Source organism: Acinonyx jubatus, chromosome C2, assembly GCF_027475565.1.
Source record: "Acinonyx jubatus isolate Ajub_Pintada_27869175 chromosome C2, VMU_Ajub_asm_v1.0, whole genome shotgun sequence".
NCBI lineage: Eukaryota > Metazoa > Chordata > Mammalia > Carnivora > Felidae > Acinonyx > Acinonyx jubatus.
The window spans coordinates 74,230,989-74,254,180 of NC_069384.1; positions in this window are offsets into that span (position 1 = coordinate 74,230,989).

The following is a 23,192-nucleotide window of genomic DNA, read 5'->3' on the forward strand; positions in this document are numbered from 1 at the left end:
TGAGTGAATAAAGTATGAAATACAACTATTTTTTCACAGCACTGTTCAAATCAGCAAAGACCACCTCTATAATTTTAAGTGACTTGCTCAAATGGAATGTTTCAACATTCGAGTCAATAGCTGAATACCTTGACTCTATTATCCTAGAGATAAAATATAATTTTTAATGTTTACAAAAATATATCAGATTTATTAAGAAGACTAAATTATGGTGAAGTCAGCTTTGTCATCCGGAATTTGGATCTTTCCCAAAATTTGAATATATTTTTTCTCCCAGCAGAAAAACAAATCAATAATATATAATTGAGAATTTTTTAAAAAACACATCCAAATGCCAGAACAGACTATAAATGCATTAAGAATTAAAGCACCTGAAAGTGGATTATTAATCTACTTCCTGCTGTTTCCCAAATTAAAACATTTAGCTTTCCAGTTTGGGACAGGATATCCCAAGCTAGTACATGACAGAAATTTGAGAGTAACCTTCAATGAATTCTCTTTCCATCTTACCAGCCTCTGCACTGATCCTAATATCCAGATTTATCTGACAGTCACCAAACACTCCCATTTCTGATGATCTATAACTGTAAATTAAGATTTACTATTTGGGGAGCACCTGGGTGACTCAGTCGGTTAAGCGTCTGACTTCGGCTCAGGTCATGATCTCACGGTTTGTGAGTTGGAGCCCCACATCAGGCTCTGTGCTGACAGCTCAGAGCCTTGAGCCTGTTTCGGATTCTGTGTCTCCCTCTCTCTCTGCCCCTCCCCCACTTGCACTCTGTCTCTCAAAAATAAACATTAAAAAAAGATTTTCTATTTTTATTTTGTAAAAACAATTGAGAACATAAACCAAGTAGATGTGAAACATGACTGGCAGCTTAAGGCATATTTATCATAGAACTGGGTATCCATGTACTAGCACTTTGGTGAAAGATGGAAAAATATGTTGTCCATTATATGGCTACGAAACAGTAATAATTAGCTTGTAAATATTTTATTTCATATTTGCCTTATTTAAAAGATGTTTATAGAATGCTACATATGCCCTGACACTCATAAAAATCTTCCTGAGGCTAATATGAAAAAGACATTCTACTTCCAGTGTGGATAAATGAAATCACGAAGAATTACACTGGGGTTTGGAATAAAACACTCCTGGTAATAAACCATGTGACTTTGTTTTCTGCCTACAGATCCCTGAGGAACTTCTTCAGAGAGAATGGAAAACATGAGGGAGAGGGCAATAGGAGGTTAGGGTTTGAGGATCCTGGGTTTCTGCCCATTTTCTTTCTTCCATTATAATTTGTTAGGATGATTTTAAATTTTGTATAAAAATATCGGTATTGTTTTGAAAAAAAATTGTTTTATAACAGATTTTGTAGCATTTATGCTAGCTAAATTGGAACCTTTTTACTCTCTTGTTTTAATATCTATTATTATTGCTTATTGCAATTTCAATAATGACAATGCTTCCTAGTCTCATTGTCTATTAAAACTTAAAATTCCATAATCATGCAGTTAAACTCTCACAGTGATAATAATTGTTATGTGTCTGCATGTTCCTATGCAGAACATTTTTACTGCATATGTCTTCATTTCAGTAATGCAAGGGTAAGCATTTGTTTCCGATCCAATTGCAAGCTGTTCTTAATGTAAACATCAGTATTCCATCAGCCTTACAAACCCACAAGCAACAGCTCTCCAGTAAGCATCAGCATTGTTATCTCTATTCCTCCAGGGAATACATTTTCACTTTGGTAATTTTGCCTGTATTTTTAGGATTAAACGTATGCTTCTCTCACATTGGAGTGAAGAAGGGCATACTCATTTATCATTAAGCAGGCAGTCTGTTTTCCAACACTGAAAGGCAGAGAGAGAGGGGGGTGGTGAGGGGGGTGGAGAAAGGAAAAATCCCTGCTGTCCAACTTGACTTTTGAGAGTTTTCCAGCGTTTTGGACCTCTGTCCATGGTAGCATATACCAGGCTGCACTCATTTTAGGTGCTAGAACAAAGAGGAGAGGAGAGAGAGGAGAGGACAGGAGAGGACAGGAGAGGAGAGGAGAGGAGAGGAGAGGGGAGGGGAGAGGAGGGGAGGAGAGACAGTTGCTTCTCCTATCAAGTGGCCAATCCAGCTCTTGGTTCTAGCACTATTTTGGTATCTATGGTTAGCATTGAGGTGTTAATTTCTAGAGTGGATGGGAATCAAATGGATTGGCTGGTACTGGGAGGAGTGGGCAAGTTAGACCAGGAGCCATTTGCTTTCTTTTCTTTTTTCTCTGTTTTTAATCATTTCAGCCTAATGCTCTTTGTCAGTAAACCATATTACTCCTACTACCACTCCCTAATAGTAAGAAGTATAATTTAATAAGTAAATACTATATGTAAACAACTATGCTGATTCTTTTACATATATTACTTCATCTAAAACAGTCATAACCCCTTTGAGGCAGGTGTTACTTCCTGCAATGTTCAGATTAGGTCATCAAGGCGTAGAGTTCAGTAGTTGGCCTGACATCGTATAGCAACTACATGTGTAACTGTCATCCCAATACAGAAGTCAAAGACTTCAAAGCTTTAACTAATGCTAAACCTTTGTATTATTTTGTTCTACAAAAAAAGTGAGGCTTTCAAGAAGAAAAGCTATACATTTTCCTTCAATCAACACTAACTAAATAGGTTGTTTTATTAGGCTGTCTGGGGAATGTGTATGTAAGACATGGATTCTTTCCTCAAGGAACTTGGAATCTAGGAATAGAGATTATGTAAATGAAAAAGTAATTGTAACAGCAAAAAGTGGTAAGTATGACAAAAGAAGTACAGATGAGGTTTGTTTGGTAGAAAATTAACTTGCAGCTAGGAAGATCAGAGGATCTTTATAATACAGACCAGATATAGCCAGACATAGGAATGTAGAAGAAGGGATACCTAACAGGCAAATAAGCCACCCAGCCATACAATTAAGAAGCTTCCCCCAGTCTCATCATAGACAGGGGTAGCAAATGTGTGTCTGTGAGCAATTTATATTCTCTCTTTGACCCTATCTCCTTATCTATAAATTGAAGGGGATAGCCTGTAGGACAAGCTACAATCTATGGCTCTGTATTCGGATTGGATTGGTTGCCAAAGGGAGAAGCAATCTAGGGGAGGAAAGAGAGAACCGTTATATAGTCTTGAGCAACTGTTGCAGAGGAAGGGTAAGGTGGACTTTGTTGAACTGAGAGAAAATGGAATCTCTTCTATAAGCCCAAAGAAATCCTCGTTCTGGGAAGAAGCTGCCCATAACCATGAGAGGATGATGCTTGATGTCCATCTTGTCCCCACCCTCTGGGGAACTGTACTTTTTGCCTTTCCTTTGACTTGCATGGTAAAAGGGTCAGAGTCTGGTCTTTGAATTCAGGCTACTTTTGGGGGCTTGTTGGTAGGCTGCCTGGACTCAGATGACCTCCACCCATTATATTTCTAGGTGAAATTTCCATGATTCTACAATTCAAGAAATGTAGATGAAGTACCAAGCACTTCATCTTGGTAGTGCTTGGTACTTCATCTTAAGGGCAGTACTTAAAGGCAGAGAGAGAGGGGGGTGGTGAGGGGGGTGGAGAAAGGAAAAATCCCTGCTGTCCAGGTGAATCCAGTAAATATCTACTGTAAATCCAGTAAATATCTACTGGAAGTCAGGAAAGAGGTGCTGGAAACAGACCGTAACCAAACTTAAGTTCGTCTATCCAGGGCACGGCAAAGCCAATCAATGAGACATCGAGCATATAGCAAGGAAAGGGTTTATTCGAGAGGCAGCCAAACTAGGAGACAGGAATACAAGCCTCATATCCACCTCCTGGAAGAGGGAGAGTCAGAGAAATTTAAAGACAAAGGAAAAGAGGTCTGGGTAAAAAGCTGCAGCTGCCAATATTAGTCCTGTTAACTTTGGTTGCTGCTTTCAAAGCTAAGGGCAGTTTTCCAAATGATCTAGCATCTTCTTTTCTGGTGATAACAACTCAAGGGCTTTGCTAGAGATTTGAGACTTTCTCTCCCATCAGCCACCCTTTTCACATTTTATTGGCAAAAGGGTACTGTACAATTTCCAAAGGGAACTCTGCCATCAACATAGACATCACATCAATGAGCAATTAAACATCCATTAATAAAAATGTGCAGGCTATGTCCTCCAGAAAGTAAAAATGAAATAACATTAAGTGGAAAAGCCAAATAAAAATTATTATATACACTCTATAATTACTACAATGGTTACACATGGGAAGATTTAAAACAGGCCAAGGAATAATGAAAATCGTTGTTTAAGCAAAAGGAATAAAGATATAATTCCTTGTGAAGCTGATTTAATAATAAACTCTTTTTCTAATGAATATATCATGGTACTTTTTCTTATTGTTGCTAAAAACCCAAACCATGCAGAAAATGTAAAAATCCCTATATAATCTCACCCCCCAAGGGCTAAAATTTAGCAGACTTTTAACAGACTGCTGGAATACTTCCAGATTTCAATGCATATATAAGCATACCTACACTTATTTCTCCATAAACAGAACCATATTCTGCATTCTGTTTTATATCTTTTTTATTTTTAATATCAATAGGGTTTCTGATAGCGAAAACAATGTAAGTTCATAAAATCTTCAAACAATAAAAGATAAATAATCAATTTAAATACAAATAATTCTAGAGGTTCAAATGCAAATGACAAGGTATATAATCTTTTCCTTTATTGCCATCGAGATTCCAAACAGGTGGAGCCCCACGGTTCCTGAATGCAGCAGCCTGGTAACAGGGCTCTGTCCTCCAAGGTCAGGAAGAAGGGCAATGGAGGGATTCTGATGGTGTGGGGGAAGGGCACTTTAGCCCCATCTGTCATTTTGTGCCTGACCCATCCAGACAGGGCTCCATGGAGTTCTCCACAGTGAGGAAGGAAGAAGTTGCCTCTTTTGTTAATTAAATCAATGTGAGCCCAGGGAGCCCATAAGTGAGCCGCAAAGAGGCAACTGGTGAAAAGCTGCTACATATGTACCAGCAGGCCTCACAGGCGTGGTTTTGATTTTCTGTGTTTACACCCTACTTTCCAAGGAGACCTGCTATCCATATTCTGCAGGTCTCGAGCCTGTGTGCCTTCTCTCCCAAGGGATGCTTCTCAGCTAACGCAGGCTCGTATTCATTATCCTCATGTCATTCTGGCTAATAGGACCGAGGTTTCCCTGAGGTCACATGGCAGCGCTGCTCCGTCTTTGAACCAGGCAGGCTGGAAAAATGCCTTCTCCTTCTGCTCTGTAACTACTTGAGTAATGAAATAATGTAAGGTTATGCAGCTCAGCATATGGCATTTCCTCGGAGAGTAGAATCGTAGGACTGGGAACCTTGGAAGTTAGTCTTTAGGTAGAACAGCCTCACGGAAGCCTCTCAGAGGTACTAGACTTGTTATTTTTTAACACAGCCCTGGTAGGTTTTGGGACCTATGAATGCTGGCCACTGTAAGCATTTACATTTTTCTGAGGCGGGAGTGTAATGCATGCATCAGATCCTCAAAGAGATTCGCGGCCCCCTGAAATGTAAAAACCCTCACGTTATAGATCCTAGACCTGCTACAGCACACACTGTTGCTGCTTGGGCCAGATTCCCTTAGTTTTCTTTTGCTATTTCAAGCACATGCTTCCCCCAATTCCATAGGGCTTTTGCTTCTAAAGGCTCACACCTGTGACTTTTCAGAGGCTCGTTGCTTACTCTGCAAGCTGAATATCTGGAGTTTACATCCTCTTGGGGTGGCCCTGGGTCAACAACAGGCTGGTGAAGTGTGAAAGCCAGTAACGTTGTCTCCAGTGGAGACAATCCAATGTGTGCTTTACCCTCTGGTGTGCCTGTGGAATCAGGCTGGAGCTGGAGCTGGAGCTTTGCCAGAAATTACTTGTCTGCTTCCTGTCCAACTCTTCTTTCCCTCACTACCTTCCTGGGTTTTCCTGGGAGCACTTTCTTAATAACTTGCACAGAAGTCCTGGTCTCAGGGTCTCCTTCTGGGGAACGTGCCCTAAGATAACTGCGCACAGAATGCCAGCAAGTCCCTCTTTCCCTGAACTTCTTAAAAAACAACCGATCACAGCCTACAAGCGAGATGGGTTGTCACAGACAAGCTGGAGGCATAGTAAGAGGCCAAGCGAATATGAAACAGATAGATGGGCGTGTAAGTAGGACAGAGAAAAAGGAAAGAGGAAAAAGAATGGTAAGGGAATCATTCATTTATTCACGTGGTACTGTGTTACACTGGAAAAGGTTTTAAATAAGAATAGAAGAATCTAGGTTCTTCTTCGGGCTCTGTCAATTATTAGTTGTTTGGCCTCAGACAAGTCACTCAAATTCCCTGAGCTTCAAGCATTCTCACTGTAAATCAGCGATCATAATATCTAGTTCATAGGCTTATTGGAAGAATAAAATAAAACAATGGAAGTGAAAACATCTGAAAGTCGTAAAGCATAATGAAATGCTGCTTTATGGAGCATCTGTTTGTCTCATGATTTAGTCTGCATTAGTACTTAACGGAGTACAAAACACACTTAAGGTGTGACACTGTTGTACAAGAGGTTTTAATCGAACTGGAAAAACGACACAAACACAAAGGAAATAGCTAAATAACAGGTAAGCATGTATCAATATACAGAAGTATGTAGACATCGAGGGCAAAAGAGATTTCAGAAGGTTGGTGAGGTCACACTTGCCCTGAGGGAAAGCCTCGTGGCCTTAAGTCATTTCTTTCTGTTAAATGCTTCCCTGGCACCTGTTCTCCTTCTTGGAACACTCTTCACATCATTAGAAATTGGTTTTTAATGTCAAGCTTTTCCACCAGATTGTAGAGTACAAATCATATCTGAATTAGTCACCTAGAAGTCTCCAGTGCCTAGCACATAGTTGGAGCACAAGAAATGTTTCTTAATGAATAAGTGATATGAGGTGAACATTTTAGGCTAGATGGAATTTGGATAAGCAATTTAAAAATATATTGCAATGTGAATGAAAGGAGAAACGGGAAAAACTATTTAGACCCAAGTAGGGCTCAGGCTCGGCATAGCAGAAGAAAAGTTGGAGACATAGGGCAAGGGCCACACTATAAAATGGCTTTGACTGCCAAAGCTATTGACCTTTGCCCATGAGGAGCAACTGGAGGTTTTGTAGCAGAAAGATGTGATGAGGTCAGTGAAGTAGGAAGATTCTTCTGGCAGCAGGGATGGGATGTGCTGTGGGGATATGTGGATCGGGGGGGGGGTGGTGGAGCTAATGCATGGGGGGAGGGTGGCAAGCAGTTAGACTAAGGTGCAATTCATCACCAGGGGCACCCATCCTGTCTCAGCCTCCCTTTCATAATTTAATCAGAGATTAAACTTTTGTGTCAAAGGACATATAGTCTCCATTCCTCACTATTTTCCAACAAATGAATTAGCAAATAACAGATTTACAGAAAACCAGAGGGTGAAATCAACCACCCATCTGATGCCTTTATCTACAGGTTTCCTTCCAGGTAGCATTTGGCCTGTGCTTAAGCACCCCCCATGGGCAAAGAGCTCACTACCTTCCAAGGCAGACTGTTCCATGCCAGCATTATTGGCATTATGGAAACACAGGGCATGCTGACATGACTGGTCATTTGTTTCAAGAAACTCCACACGACTTACCTTGCCCTCGATATGGGACTGGCAGTCAGAAAACTTAGATTCTATTTGTTACTTGATAGATGACATTGGGCAAGTCGTTTCTTCTAAGTTCACTTCCATGTTCTCACCTTCAAAATGATGACGTTGGACTAAATTATTGATTCTCAAACCTGGGTAATCATTGCAACCACCAAAGAAACTTGTTAGAACCATAGCAAACCTTCTGAATCAGAATCTTTGAGACCTGGGCTCGGGAATCCTATCATTCACAAACCCAAGTGATCTCATGAAGCCAGCCTGGGTCTGGTGCAGGTCGAGGCCTCTGGGATCACATGGACTAGATGAGCCTTTTGGTCTTCTTTGGCTCTCAAAATTCAATTTGAGAATTTTGTTCTGTGACTCCCATCTTAGTAATAATACAAATACTCATATAACTATAATCTTTTTGTCATGATATACCACCCTAGGTTTTAAAAGCGAGGAGAGGGGAGAGTATCACTAATAATGTAAAGAATTTTTCTCTAACTCTACCCCTTCCTATATGGGGGGAATCTCTGGGGCTCCACAAACCCCCATTTCAGTTACAGGGGGATTCTGCTCTTCTACTCAGGCTCTGCTTCTGATGAGCACCCCTCGCCCTGGAGTGACACATGTGTCATCTCTGAAACACAAGAATTCCTCCAAAAACAATGTTGGTGCTATTGTTCTCACTACGTCCTGCTGATGACAATTATCCTATGCTTGCTAGAGGTGTCACCGTGAGTCACAGCCACTAAGTCCACTGAGGTTGCTGATGAAAGGGCCACAGGCATCGCTAAGTTACAAGTAGATCAAATGGGCTTCATCTCATGTGCTGGCTCAGACCAACCGAGCATCCCATGCCTGCATCAAATGCCTGGCATTTGGGGGAAATGCCATGACCACTTAATTATGTCTGTTATGAACTCAAGGATGAAAAACGATGGTATGCCAAGGACGTACCATCTAGTCCAAATCCCCTCTTTTATTTTTAGGTCTTTGTTTTGTTTTACAGATGAGAACACTGAAGCCCAGAGAAAGACTTACCCAAATTTCCACAAGTACTGTAAAGACACAGATTCTCCCAGGCAAAATCTTGGTTGGAGGCGGCTGGCCAATATGCAGAACTTGAGGCTTGTGGTATCTTTCCGTGTGTGTGTGTGTGTGTGTGTGTGTGTGTGTGCGCGCGCGCGCGCACGCGTTTCCCTTTAGAAACCCAGGCAATACTCCACATTCTAATGCAATGCCTCTTGTGCATAGTCTGTGTGGGCTTCCCAGATGTTTATCTGCCCTTTCAAAGTTAAAAAGAAATTCTCTACAGGATTTACCCAGGCAGCATGATCTTAGGACATTACTTACTGCATTTTCTAATAGTTGCTATTTCCCCTTTGTTAAAGGGTCAGCTATAAAATGACGCTTCCTTTGCCGAAAGCCTGTACTGCCAGACAGATTAGATAACTCAGGGGATTTGCAGCAAACTGTAGAGCCTTTAACCCCTGGGTCACTCTTTCATCTCTCACCCAGATTAGGCCTGACAGCTGTTCCAGAGTCTTCTTGGAAGGGAATGCCCAGCCACTTTTCCCAAGACAATCAACACCTTTTTGAATGTTTTGACATACATTTTGTCATCCCCTTTACTCTAGTTGTCTGTCATTCCTCAAATGAGATCCATGATGTCTCGGTGAAGTTTAGTTGGCACAGAACAGGGAGGCACTGACCACTGAAACAGGCAATGGCTGTCTAGCCCCAAAGCTCTGTCCACAGGCCACACGTAAAAAGATTTCACCACGTGTGATCACTTCTTTGTCACATTTCCATAGAGTTCTTTCTTCTCCACCATGTCCACTTCCCAGAGTGATGCTGAGAACAATAATGGTACGTTTTGCAGATTGAAATCATACAATGTTCTGGTTGAGTTCAACCCACTCAGAGATCTAGCATAGAATTCACCTCAGAAAATTTATCGAGTTGCATGATGATTATTGGGATTGTTGATTCCATCATAGGGATAAAGACTTAAGTGGGAAAGAATACATTATAAATGGGATTTTTAAATATTATTGACCCAGAGCAATAATTCACAACTTTTCCAGTTAAAGGACACCTCATACTCAAGAACCCCTCCAACCGTAATGGTGCTCATTCTTTTAGTATTCATGGGGTGGCAAAACATTTACATACTTACATATCTCTGGAATTTGTGTCATAAATCCTAGTCTCCCAAATTCTCCCTCCACCTTCTCCAAGTTTCTCACAGATTGGGAGTCTTTGTCTGACCCAGTGGATTTATGCGTGTGTGCATTCTTAAAGGTAACAGTATCTGTTGAAATAACCCGACAAAGTCTCTGTTCCTACAATTACGTTTTGTTTTCATGAATGTACAACAGTCGTAAAAACAGGGTGTCAACAGAAAAGCAGGCCATTGACAATTTCCAACCCAAGTTACTATTTATTTGTATTTATTTGTATCCCAAATCTTTCAAGGGGAGGCTAAGTCAGCTCAGATGATCCCCATGACACACTGGCTCTGATAATGCTGCTGTGGTTTCATTATTTCTTCTACTTTCCTAAGTATCATTAATAAATTAGGGATTATCATGGAGTATTATTAGACTTTTCTTTACCAGATAAAGGTATTATGAAAGGAAGGTATTTTGGAGAATTGTGGTGCAGTGAAGAGAACATTAGATTAATAGTAGGAAGACCCATTCTTATTATCATGTTGGGTATTTGGCCATGTGATTGAACCCTCCTGAGCACCAATTTTGTCACCTATACATTGGAAAAATAATTCCCTTTCCTGCCTCACAGCAGAGTTACAGAGATCAAATACATTAATGTACACAAAAGAATCTGCCAGCTTTAAAGTTTTGCAGTGTGACTTGTAATATATTTTTTACTATTATAAAAATAATGGTAGTTTATTATGGAAAACTGCAAAATGTAATAAACCATGAAGTGATTTAATATTAACTCATGATCTCACAATTCAGAAGTATTACCTGTTACAATTTTGACATGTGGATTTCCACACTATTTTTGCTCTCCATATGAGTGTGTGAAAGTGTTTAAAACGGAAGTCTATAAGCATGGTTTTATGATGTACTTTTTTTCACTTAAGAAATCTTGAGTATGGTGGGCTGAAGTGTGTTTCCCTAAAAATTGTATGTTGAGGCCCTAATCCACAATGTGACTCTATTTGGAGATAGGCCCCATAAGAGATAATTAAGGTTAAATGAGGTCATAAGGGTGGGAGCTTAATCCAATATGACTCATGTCTTTTATAAGAAGATAAGATACCTGGGACATGTGCACACAGAAAATAGTGGCTATGTGAAGACACAGGGAAAAGGTGGCCATCTACAAGTCAAGGCCAGAAACGTGAGAAATAAATTTCTATTGTTTAAGCCACGCTTCTGTGTGTTTTCTTATAGCAGCCCTAGCAAACAAATACTCTGGGCATTCCTGGTTAAATATTCTTAAAGAATTTGATTTTTAATGTCCACGAATTCATTATTTTGATAGAATTATGTAATTAATCCCCTATTTTGATTATTTAGGCCATTCCCAGTTTTTATTATAATAAATAATGCTCCAATATCCTTAGACATTGGTAAACTTTTTTGGGGGGGGGAGGGTGCAAAATGCTCTCCAAAAGGACTGTAATATAAATTAATGGGACTCAACTATGGGAATTCTTTGTGCTATTTTGGCATCTTTTCTGAGTTAAAAATGATTTAAAATAAAAGTTGAAGAGAGAGAGAGAGACAGCCCATAACAAGGATAGAATATTCTACAATATTTATACTAGTATTATCTGCAGCCATGATTATTTAGGTACAAGACCAAACAAGCCTTCTTGGAGATCAATGTTCTGATTACATCCATCAGAGACTTTACCATAAATGCTTTCCATTAGTAGGAATTTGACAATTTGGTGCACAAAAGGGATGGGAAAGAAATTATGCTCCACAGAAAGTATCTTTCTAAAAATTATTGCTCCTGTACAGAGAAAAGCAAATGCAGAAGTGTAGGTGAGCTCACTGCCTTCGGTGGTCTCTTCCTTAATTGTATAAGCAGTGGCTGTAGATACCTGTCTTCCTATGTCCCCCATATTATGAGAAGATTTACCCTGGCTCTTATAATCAGGGTGGTGCTTCCTGGGATTTGGGGGGAGTGAGATAATTCAATTAATGTCCAGTATTTACTAAGCAACTAATGCATACAAATTTTGTTGGAAGGTACAGAAATTAATAAGGATGAGTGTCTACCCTCTAGGTGGACAAGCTAGTGAAATAGACTAATAGGAAAACAATGAACTCTCATGAAAATTGAAGGCAATAATCCTATCGGGAGCTGGCATAGTACTGACTAAGCATTAAAGAGATCAGGGCATCAATAATAGAGGAGATGGCATTGAGGGACATTGAGGGTATTGCTAAGCAGAGGCAGATGGAAAGCCTCTAAGAATACCTCACATCTGAAAGGAATGCCTTGGGGCCAGGGAGGTACAGTGCCTGGGGGGTGTGATGCGGGATGCACCCGGGTTTGGGAGCCACAAATACATACCGCAAATGGGTTTGGGGTAACTAGGGAGCCACCAAGAGTTTTTTATTTGATTTGTGTTTAAAGATCACTGAGAAAACTGTAAGGGATAAAAAGTAGAAGAAAATATATCGCAACTGGTTCAAGAGTGGCAGAGGGGAAAAATTTGCTCTCTACCCCACCCCCCAGAATTCAGTTCAGGAGGATGCTGCTGTACTTGGCAGAGCCAGAAAAATGGGAGTTACATGTCAGTCACACACACAAGGCAATGAAATGAGGTCATCAGACAAAAGAATCCACACATTTTTTTCCAAGTGCTTGGCAGACAGGTTTAATATTTGTCAAGGCATGGAAAAATGGTTCACTCTTCACTTGTGTTTATGCATAATGCACCTTTATTTGTAAGGTGTCAGTCTTGCATTTGCCAATCTTGATGTGACTTTCAGAAAGTTACATACCCTCCCTAAACCTCAATGTTCTCCTTTGTCTAATGTGGATAATGATTATCTACCTCATAAAGATCTTGAAAGCATTAAATGAGATAACACATATGAAGGTGTTTATTAGCTATAAAGCGTAATACAAATGTTATTATTATTATACTAATTCTGTATTTCTATTTTATTTGGTGGGAATGACAGAAAATATTCTGTACTATTTTACCAGAAGGTGGCAGCATGTGGTTTGCTAGGCACATCCTCTCTCTTAAATCTAGGAGGTATTTTCTGGAGACTTCTTCAAGCAACTCTGAAAATCTCATGGGAAGACCCTGATTCTTCTGTCTTATTTTGTTTTGATTTAGACTATAGGAGGATTAATACAGAGAAAAGTTGTAGGAAGCAAAGTCTTCTTAAAAGTTCAATTAAAGAGAATGCATTTTTTCCCTGGCCCCACCCCTGCTGTGTATGTGACATTCAAGGCCCCACATTTGTTTGAGTCTTCTTAAAATGCCTTCATTGTTGCCTGTTGTTTGAAGCAGGGACTTATGGTTTTATGGATCTGATTACTGCTTTTATCTGATTGTCTTGTCTTCTACATGTTAATCCACATCAGCACCCCCATGTGCATTAACTGAACGCTTCTGGCTGCAGAGATGATCTGAAGAAAATTTCAAAGCCAGTCATATCCTTCAGGATCTTACAGCCAGTCTTAGTGGGAAGATGGAGCATGAAAGGGTTTGAAAATAGTTACAAAATAATATATCAATGTGACCAAACAAAGTGCTACTGGCTGAATAGTGGGACCCTACAAATACAGAAATGGTCAGAGTAAGACAGGTGGTAAGAAGGCTTTTTGAAGGAAATGTATTCGCCTGTTACTTCAAATCAGAAAAATATGTGTGATGTTTTATAACCTATTCCACTGCACACACCTCCCAAACAGACCCAACATACCCTGCACACCACCATTCCACTCAGTGCTCTACATTTGTATATGTATGTATCTCCTTAGACTATTGTTTTCTTTAGACTTTGTTAAGATATATTACTTCCCATTATTTCTTATAATGATATAAGACAGTTAATCTGGATATATTGCAAAACAAAGGCTTTGGAGAACAGGGACTGTATCTCTGTAAATACCTCTGTAGTGTGTCTAGTAAAACTAAATAGCTTTGTGGCAAGTAGTTTTATTGATAATGTAGAGATGGAATATATGTCAAACTTAGGAATAGCTTTAACCATCTTTTTAAAATTTTTTAAATTTTAAATTTTTTTAAATTTTTGAGAGAGAGAGAGAGAGAGAGAGAGAGAGACAGAGCTTGAGTGGGGAAGGGGCAGACAGAGATGGAGACATAGAATCCGAAGAGGTTCCAGGCTCTGAGCTGCCAGCACAGAGCCCGACGCAGGATTTGAACTCATTACCATGAGACCATGGCCTGAGCTGAAGTTGGACGCTTAACCAACTGAGCCACCCAGGTGCCCCTCTTTAACCATCTTTTTAAAAATTGCTTTCCAGTTCTCTACTTGGATAACCACTGTTCCCTTGACTTGGTTTTGCTTCCCATCTTGACCATGATGATAGTACCATATGCTGGTGTTGTCATGAAACCCAAGTTGAGTATGAAGGACAGTCCAGTTGATGCTTATTGTTTGATTTTTCCAAGCATGGAGACAATGAAAGAAGATATTTTTTAATTTTAGGAACTATTTACGGAGTGACATGAGGTGCATAATCTGTGCCTATGAATCCAAAATTGACAGTATGTCAGATTCGGTTTCATTAGGAAAGAGCCTAGGACCCCATGCATGATTCAATCTCTGTGATCATTGTGATAGGAACTGGGAAAATATCCAGATCTATAAAATTTTTCCTGCAGCCCATAAAATTTATAATTAACCACTGCCACCATTTTTACTTCCAAATTTATTTTAAAAAAACTGTCTGATTTTTGCCCAAGATCCAATTGAAATGGTCTACTATCACAGAATAAGAAGCAAAGATTTATCTAGCCAGGTATTTATTTTGCCCGTGAGATTAAACTAATAATTAAACTAATAATTAAAGCATATTAAGGTCATTCTAGACTACAGGAGACATTTGCTAACACACAGGTTGACCTGTGAAAGTTGTTACTTCCCTGAATCTCATGTTACCTATATGTAAAAAAAAGATGGCATAGATTGTCTCTGTGGTCTCTGCCAGCTTTGACCTTCTGCGATTCTGACAGACGTCAAGTTTTGGTAGTTGACCGGGATTCAGTATCAGGCTCCTTCCTGAAAGGAATAGGGAGGGTCTTTTTAACTCAGTTTTGTTCAGTGTGTGTATTTGTATCACCACCTGAATTGACTGGTTGACTGGCCCCTGGCCAATAATGAGGCCTAACATCAAAACTCTGCCACCAGATCAACTTCTTCCCCTTCTGGTTTGGAAGCACCATGAAGGTAGTGAAAACTTCATTTCAGAACTGCCTAGATCCTCCAACAAATATAGAAAATAATGAACACTGCCTCTGATGATGAATATCCCCAAGCTAGGGCAATTTTCATCTATGGGTCAGCAAAAAGGACATTGCCCTAGATAGAGTAAGAGAGCTTAAATTTGAGACCTAGCTCTGGTCCTAATATTGGCATAAGTCCTGGGTCTGACCTTCAGTTTACAGATATTTAAAATGCAAGAATAACAGCTAACTACATTGCCTATGGTGTTTTCCGGGTGACATAATGGATGTGAATTTTTATGAAGATACAGCATTCAACATTAATTGAGAATCCACAATAAAAAAGTAATATGGTTTTTAAGGACACTTCAAATCACTTTTGGGAAACAAGAATGTGGCAGACATGCAAAAGAGTAATGTAATAAAAGACTAATACTGATAAGTTTATGAAAAGAGTACAAAATGGCATGAGCAGAGACAATGTCCATAAAATTCACTACATCAATAGAGAAAATAAGTTAAACAAAAAGAAAATCTCAACAGGTCACAAACTAGTACAGGGGAAAAAACACTTGATAACATAGCTACTCATGAATAAAAGCTATCAGAAAATACCCGTAAAAAATCTTACCAAACTAGAAAGATGCCACATGCTGGGAACCTAAAACAAATGTCATTAATAACGTTAGAAACATTCCTAGTTAAATATGAAAAGTTACAGGTGCATACCATATTTACAGCTGTTATCTCCCCCTACACTATACTAGAGATCCTACCCCATGACATAAGACAAAATAAAGGAACAAACAAACCTATTAACTATGGGGGAAAAAGCAAAAAAAAAAAAGTCTCATTATTTGTAGATATTATGATCATCTATCTGGAAAATCCATGAGAATCCATTTAAAAAATTATAACTATTAAGATATATTTAATCTTTTCTTTTATTAATATTTAATATTCCTATATCAATAGCTTTCCTAAATACTAACAAAATCAATTAGAAAGTATAAAATAAAAATTGCAATCACAATAGCATATTATAACATTGCTATAAATGTGAAAACTATAGGATTTATGAAAATTCATAAAGACTTGGATAAATGCGGAGATAAACAGTACTTCTGGAAGGGAAGACTCATAAATAAGCAGTTCTGGGTGACAAAAGAACAAGGCAGTTTCATGCATGTTGGCATGTGAATATCTTCAAGACATTTTAAATGAAAAACAAAAAAAGGAGGGGCGCCTGTGTGGCTCAGTAGGTTAAGTATCCTACTCTTGAGTTCAGCTCAGGTCATCATCTCCCAGTTTGTGGTATCGAGCCCCATATCAGGCTCTGTGTTGGCGGTGTGGCACCTGCTTGGGATTGTCTCTCTTTTCTCTCTCTCTGCTCCTTCCCTGCTCTCTCTCTCTCTCTCTCTCAGGATAAATAAATAAACTCAAAAAAAAAAAGCATCAGTTCCAGATTTAAATCCCAGCTCTGCCACTAGCTAGTTGTGTGACCTTGGGCAAGTTACCCTACCTCCCTGAGCTTCAGTTTCCTCATCTCTACAGATGGACTAATAAAAATACCTGACTATGGTGACATCTTAACTAGATGTCTTAACTCTTAACTCTTAACATCTTAACTCTTGTAGCCTACTCTGTAATTTTGGATAATTTTTATTCCACATGAAAATACTATGTTTTCCAATTTTCTATCATGAAAACCACTACTACTTTTATATGAATAATATCTTTAGCTGACCTCTTTCTCTGAGATGCCATGTGATGAAATGTTAATGGACCAAGTGCGTTTTAGAATCTGCACCAGAAAAACACTTCATTGAGCGGGGCGGGGGGGGGGGCATTCCTCTAATGCACAGGGGACTGGTCAAAGAAGATCACTATGAAGAAGCTTCCACAGCATTTCTTTTCTTTGTGATTTGCTATAGATTGTGCCCTTTCTCTTCTCGGTGAAGGAAATGGGGAAAAAGATAAATGAGAATTTGTAAAGCAAGTCAGCTTCCAAAGAAAAAATCGTTTCCAGATAAGAAGGCAGACCTTCCCCCAGCGTGGCTGCAGGTGAGACAGAAGTCAGTAACCAAGATTAATATTTTAACAAGGATGTAGGCATAAATAACATCATTACCAAATGTAATTTCACAAACCGGAGAGGTTGTGTCTGTGAGTTTTTGCCTGATTAGGAGGAGGAAGAAGGGAGGCAATAGAAATGCAGTCAGAATTTGATTTTTATCACCTCAGAATTACAGGAAAGAAATGGTGAGCCAGTAGAGCATAAGAATTCGTGTTCAATATCCCAAGGGAATTCTTTAGGGGCAGGAAAACCTATATAGACTGTACACAATTTAAAACATACGTTACATGAATCATGCATGTTGGAACTGAATCTTCCAAAATCTTTTTTTAATTTTTTAAATTACGTTTATTTATTTTTGAGAGACAGAGCACAAGTGGGGGAGGGGCAGAGAGAGAAGGAGACACAGAATCCGAAGCAGGCTCCAGGCTCAGAGCTGTCAGCACAGAGCCCGATGCGGGGCTCAAACTCACAAATGTGAGATCATGACCTGAGTCAAAGTCGGACACCCAACCAACTGAACCACCAGGTGCCCCTGAATCTTCTAAAATCTTAATCACTGATCTGTAAGAACACAAGTTAAGTTCTCAGTTAGCATTAGTTTGTTTTTCTTTCATTGCGGTTCACATGCAATCTGCAACATCCACTCATTCAGTTCAGGAGCACGTTTACCATTGTCCACAGCTCCTTTGTGAACTTTAAAATCTCCTTAGGGGCCTACCTAGCCCATTATACAGATAAGTTGATTAATTTTCAAAAACATTAACTGAGAATATTAAATGAGAAGACAAATGAAGCTCCATGACCTTATTTTTCTGCTCAAAATACCCCAAATATATACATCAGTTTGTTCTCTTTGACACAAACCCTTCCTGGTTAAAAATTTCCTGTCAAACTCTTACCTACTAGAACAAAAGACCTGTATCTGATACGCTCAGCCTGTCCTTGCACGCACCTCCCCCCTCCCCCACACCTCACGGAAACATTTCTTCCTCATTCCACTGCCCCTGAAGGTCCAAGCCCAGGAGGTTCTGAATAGCCTCAGACTCCTTGGAGCACCAGGTTCCAAGAGAGGCTGGACAATTCTTTCAGCCTGTGTCTCAGCATCCCTGACTCCTGGCTTCATCCTGTCACAAGGTCCCATGAATGTCAGGGTCAATGTATGAAAGTCCCCAGATTAATGTTACATGATACACCACACTTTAGTGGCTAATAAGCCACCCCATCATCATCAAAAGCATTTCTGAGCATCTCTTGCTGAAAGCAGTGTATCATCCAGAATGTTTGCAACATTTGTCTGTTTCAGTGGCTGGCCTGGGAAATTTTTTCTGGAGCTGTAGGGTCCTTAAAGGAATTGTAGAGTTAATAGGTTGTCACAGGTCTGGGTGTCACCAAATGTGTGATCAATCCTAAATTAAGTCATAACATGGAGTGGCCGATGCTGGACCGATCAGAATCTAGAACTAATAAGAGAGAGGTCAGGTTTTGATCCTATTGGAACCAGCCAAGTTCTGTTATGGACTCAGCCACTCCCAGTAACCCTCGGTTACCCTTGGTTCAGGTGGTCATTTACAAATGCCTATTCTTGTTCATGATGGGAAGGCATGTACAAGTGTATGAATGACTTCTTAGAGTTTCTCAGAACTCCTGGAGACAGAAAGCAGACTCAGAGCATGTACTCTACCAGTGATGAGAAAGGGATCCTGGGTTTGGAGGGAAAAGACCTGGGTTTGAATTTAGGGTCCCTATTTCCTTGCATATATCTTGGGCAAAACTATTGATCACAATGAACTCGAATGAACTGTAAGATGAGGATAATGGCCACTGCCTACTTTGCAAGGTTATTGGAAAGCTCAAGTTTGGCAATGAATGTGAAAGTGTTTCATAAAAAATCATACACACATATTTGGAATGATTTGTGTTGTATTATTGTCATCATTGCTAGTGCTGATGAGCATACTTAATGTGTATAAGAACCACCTGGAAAACTTGTTAAAATGCAGATTCTAATTCAGTAGGTCTGGGAAGGGACCCAAGAGTCTGGCTGCTTTTTTTTTTTTTTTTAAATAAAATCCCAGGTGATGCCAATACCGCTGGTCTAGAGACCATCCTTTATGTGGCAGCCACTCAAAACTACTTAGGACCCTTGAAAGTGATGAATGTCTAGAATGATTCCATATATGATTGGGGGTGAGAATCAGAATATCTTAGAGTGTCTATTCTATTTTGGACATAAAGGCAGTTTTTACTTTGCACTGATTGCACACACTGAGAGCATACGAGTCTGTCACACAACTTCCGTTGTGGACTGTTGGATTCTGTTACCATAAACCATAGATGCAATCAAAGAATATTGATGAATGTCCTATACCTTTTTTTTCCTCTAGATATTTTGCTTTGCCTAACTACTGAGCTACTCTTTAGAGAAAATTCAATTTGGCAATTTGTTCTTGGTGGTCCCGAGAAATGATTTCCAGTAGAGAAGAGTTCTGACCGGATGACCTGAGAGGGACCTTTCCCTTCCACGTGTCCACCAGGCCCCGTAGACTCTCAGCAGCTCTGCTCACTGTGAGATTCATCTTTGTCACAAATAGCAAATCACATGCTATAGGATATCACAATCTCATTATGGGATGTCATCTCAAAGCACAAATACATTATTTTCACCAGATTTACAGACCACGCAGCCCATGTCACAGCCAGCATGTGATGGATAGGCTCTATCTGGATGCATTTGGGTGTGTGATTTACACATGGCAGGACCCTGGCAGACATGGACCGCAGCCAGCCCCAGAAGGGCTCTAGAGAAGGTTTCTCCTTCACGGTCTCTTAAACACAAAACCCAGTGGCTGGAAAATGTTGTGGCACCTCCTTTAAAGGAAAGAAATAGAGACTGCTTCAAAAACCTCGCTGTAACACTTTCCTTAGCATCTCGTGTATTTGAATTTAGACCTCACAAACCAAGGGATTGTGGTTGAATTCACACAAGACTTCATTGGATGGGCTGGCAAAGAAAAGTCTGGTATTATATTTCCTACTATGGAAAAACTTCTTTAACAAGATAGTGTATCTTCCATGAGAAAAAGCATTGTGCTGTTGCATTTTGAAATTTCTATGGAGATCAAATGTCATCAAGAAAATAAGGTGTGAGAGAATTACAAGCATCCTTTTACTTGTGGCCACTTATCTCTGGAAAGAGAGAACTGAATCTTATGAAATGAAACAGTATGAATTTCATAGTGGAGACTTTCAGTGCTAAAGGCCCTAAAACCCCTAACATCTTCTATTATACCCTAATCGCTTGCCCACATTATTGTTGCCCAATCTCTGCTTGAATATTTTGGGTACTGGGGAGATCACTATCTCCAAACAATTTTTCTTTTCTTTTTGAAATACTTGGGCCCTTGGAAAGGTCTTACACAGAATAACTCTGTCACACAGTGTCTCTGACTGTCCCCCTCTGGCCCTAGTTCCAAGTCTTAGTGGCTAACAGCATAAGTCTATCGCATCAACTCTCCAGCTCCCCTACCTCTCTAAATTCCACCTCCCCCCAAGCCATAACCCTAATATCTCATATCATTAATGCTATGTTCATGTGGTCCCTATAGGAAATTCAGTTTTCCAAAGAAGTGACATCATACTTGAGATTAAAGTTATCATTTGTTTCTAATTCGGTTGTGTGTGCTTATCAGAGAAAGGAAAAGAGAGAGAGAAATAGAACAGCAAGAAAGAAAAAGAGCAATGCCATGCTAAATTAAGCTGGTGATTCTATCCATCTTTTGCCCCAGTGACTGTGCACCCCAGGATAAGAGGGGATTCTAGTTTCCCTGTTGGACCAGGTCCAAGGTGTCCCTACATATAGGCAACTTATTACACTGGGCATGTTTTAAGTATTTAAGATTGAAAGAACGGACCTACGCCGGCCGACTCCATCTTGTTCTGTGTCCTCCACCTTGAGTGACTATGTCCCCGACATGCCCCCTTTCCAGGAAAATCTCAGAAACCTCAGACCACGCCTCCTCCCCTTGAGTAACCTCCTGCTCACCCATTTCAACTTCCTGATCAAAACAGGTCCAGCGACCTGCGTAACAGGACTCCGACCCTTTCCCAGCCAATCGGCTGAGGCCACAACCATTACCTCACCAACTGCCCCTAGACCCCTATAAAACCTTTGTGCTTTTGAAACTCGCTCGCTCTCCCTCTCCGGGATCTCACCGCTGCGTCGTCGGTGCAGGTAGGAGATTGAGCTGGAGATAGCTCGAATAAAGGCTCTTTTGCTTTTGCATCGGACTCAGCTCCCTGGTGGTCTTTGGGGATCACGAATTCTGGGCATAACAAGATGACTTTTTTTGGTATTGTTATAACATAGCACCTGAACATGAGCCAGCTACTTCATTTGGGAAACTACTAATATTTTACAGATACTAATTTTAAGCTAAGTGTATTAGTTTTCCACTGCTGCTGTAACAATTACAACACATCTAGTGATTTAAAGCAACACAAGTTTATTATCTTATAGCTTTGGACGGTCAGAAGTCTGAGTCTTGCAGGGTCAACTTGATTTTAGCAGGGCTATGATTTTGTCAGTAGGGCTGCGTCCCTTCTGGAGGTTCTAAGCATCCCTGGATTCTCCCAGCATCTAGAGGCCATCTACATGCTCATGGCCTCCTTCTCTGACTCTGTCTCTCCTAACTCCGTCTTACAAAGTCTCCTATGATTACATGAGGCCCAATGGGATAATCCAGGCCAAACTCCTCATCTCCGGATTCTTAACCACATCTGCAAAGTCCCTTTTTCCAATTAAGATAACATATTCACAAGTTTCTAGGAGTAGGAGGTGGACTTGGGATGGGAGGAGGCATTAGCATACTACCAGAAGTTGAAGAAGCAGAAGCAATCGTGCATTTTCTACTATAAAGTGTGTCTTTTCTGAGCGATAAAGATGATAGGCTGAGGAAAGCATAGGCACCCCAGAGTCCGATCCCAACATCCCTCCTCTTCTGCCTGGCTGGGTAACAGGGTAATTTATCTTCAGAGCTGGGACGGAGGGGGATGAGACCCTCAGGGAGCACAAGGCAAGGCGGCACCCACACTCGGGCACCAGTCGTACTCACGTGCCCTGAGAGCCAGGGCCTCCTGAAATTTCAAGCCCTGGGACCCTTGCTTGCCTCATGCTTGGCCGTTCATCCCTTTATCTTTCTATGCCTCGGTTTTCTCATCTGTAAAACTGGGATATAAAGTTAATAATCATTGCTCTTTTTCATCCCATTTTTTTTTTTTATTTTGCTTTCCTTTTTTGTAAGAAAGTTATATAAAGGCACTCTGTCACCGGTAAAACGCTAGGCATGCATTTATGACAGCTATGATATTTTTTTTGAGCATGAGGGTAGAAGAAATACTTCCTACTTTTCACCCAATTAATATAAAAGTTAATTCATGTAAATGAAACATATGAAGGCACATGTTTACAAAGACAAATCAGAAAATGCCCAAAAGGAACTGTACTGGTTTATGGCAATGGTTCTTCAACCTTGGCTGCCCGCTGGAATCACCCAGGGAGCTTTCCAGAGCACTGATGCCTGGGTCTCATCCCCGGACACTCTCATTTAATTGGTGTAGGGGGCAGCCCAAGCACTGGGATTTTTAAAACTCCCCAGCTGACTCTAATGTGCAGCCAAGGTTGAGAAGCGCTGGTTAATGACGACTTTAGAAGCCTCAGAAATGTGTTTTGAATTGATTTAAATTTTATGGACAGTAGAGAACACACTTTTCGTATTTGCAGAGGGTATGCCGTAGAATCAACATGACCGGCAAAACTCACAAAATCATATTCTGATTCATATACAAAACCATTCTGTTAATGTATAGGAGGTATCTAAACATCAAAGTGCAACCTAATGCTTATTTTTGCTCCCAAATTAAATATTACGGATGGGTAAAAGAAGAGCAGCCTAATATAATGTTTCCTTCATAGATTAAGTCCTATCTTGGCCCAGGCAGTGCTTTTAAAGATAATTTCTTTAGTGTT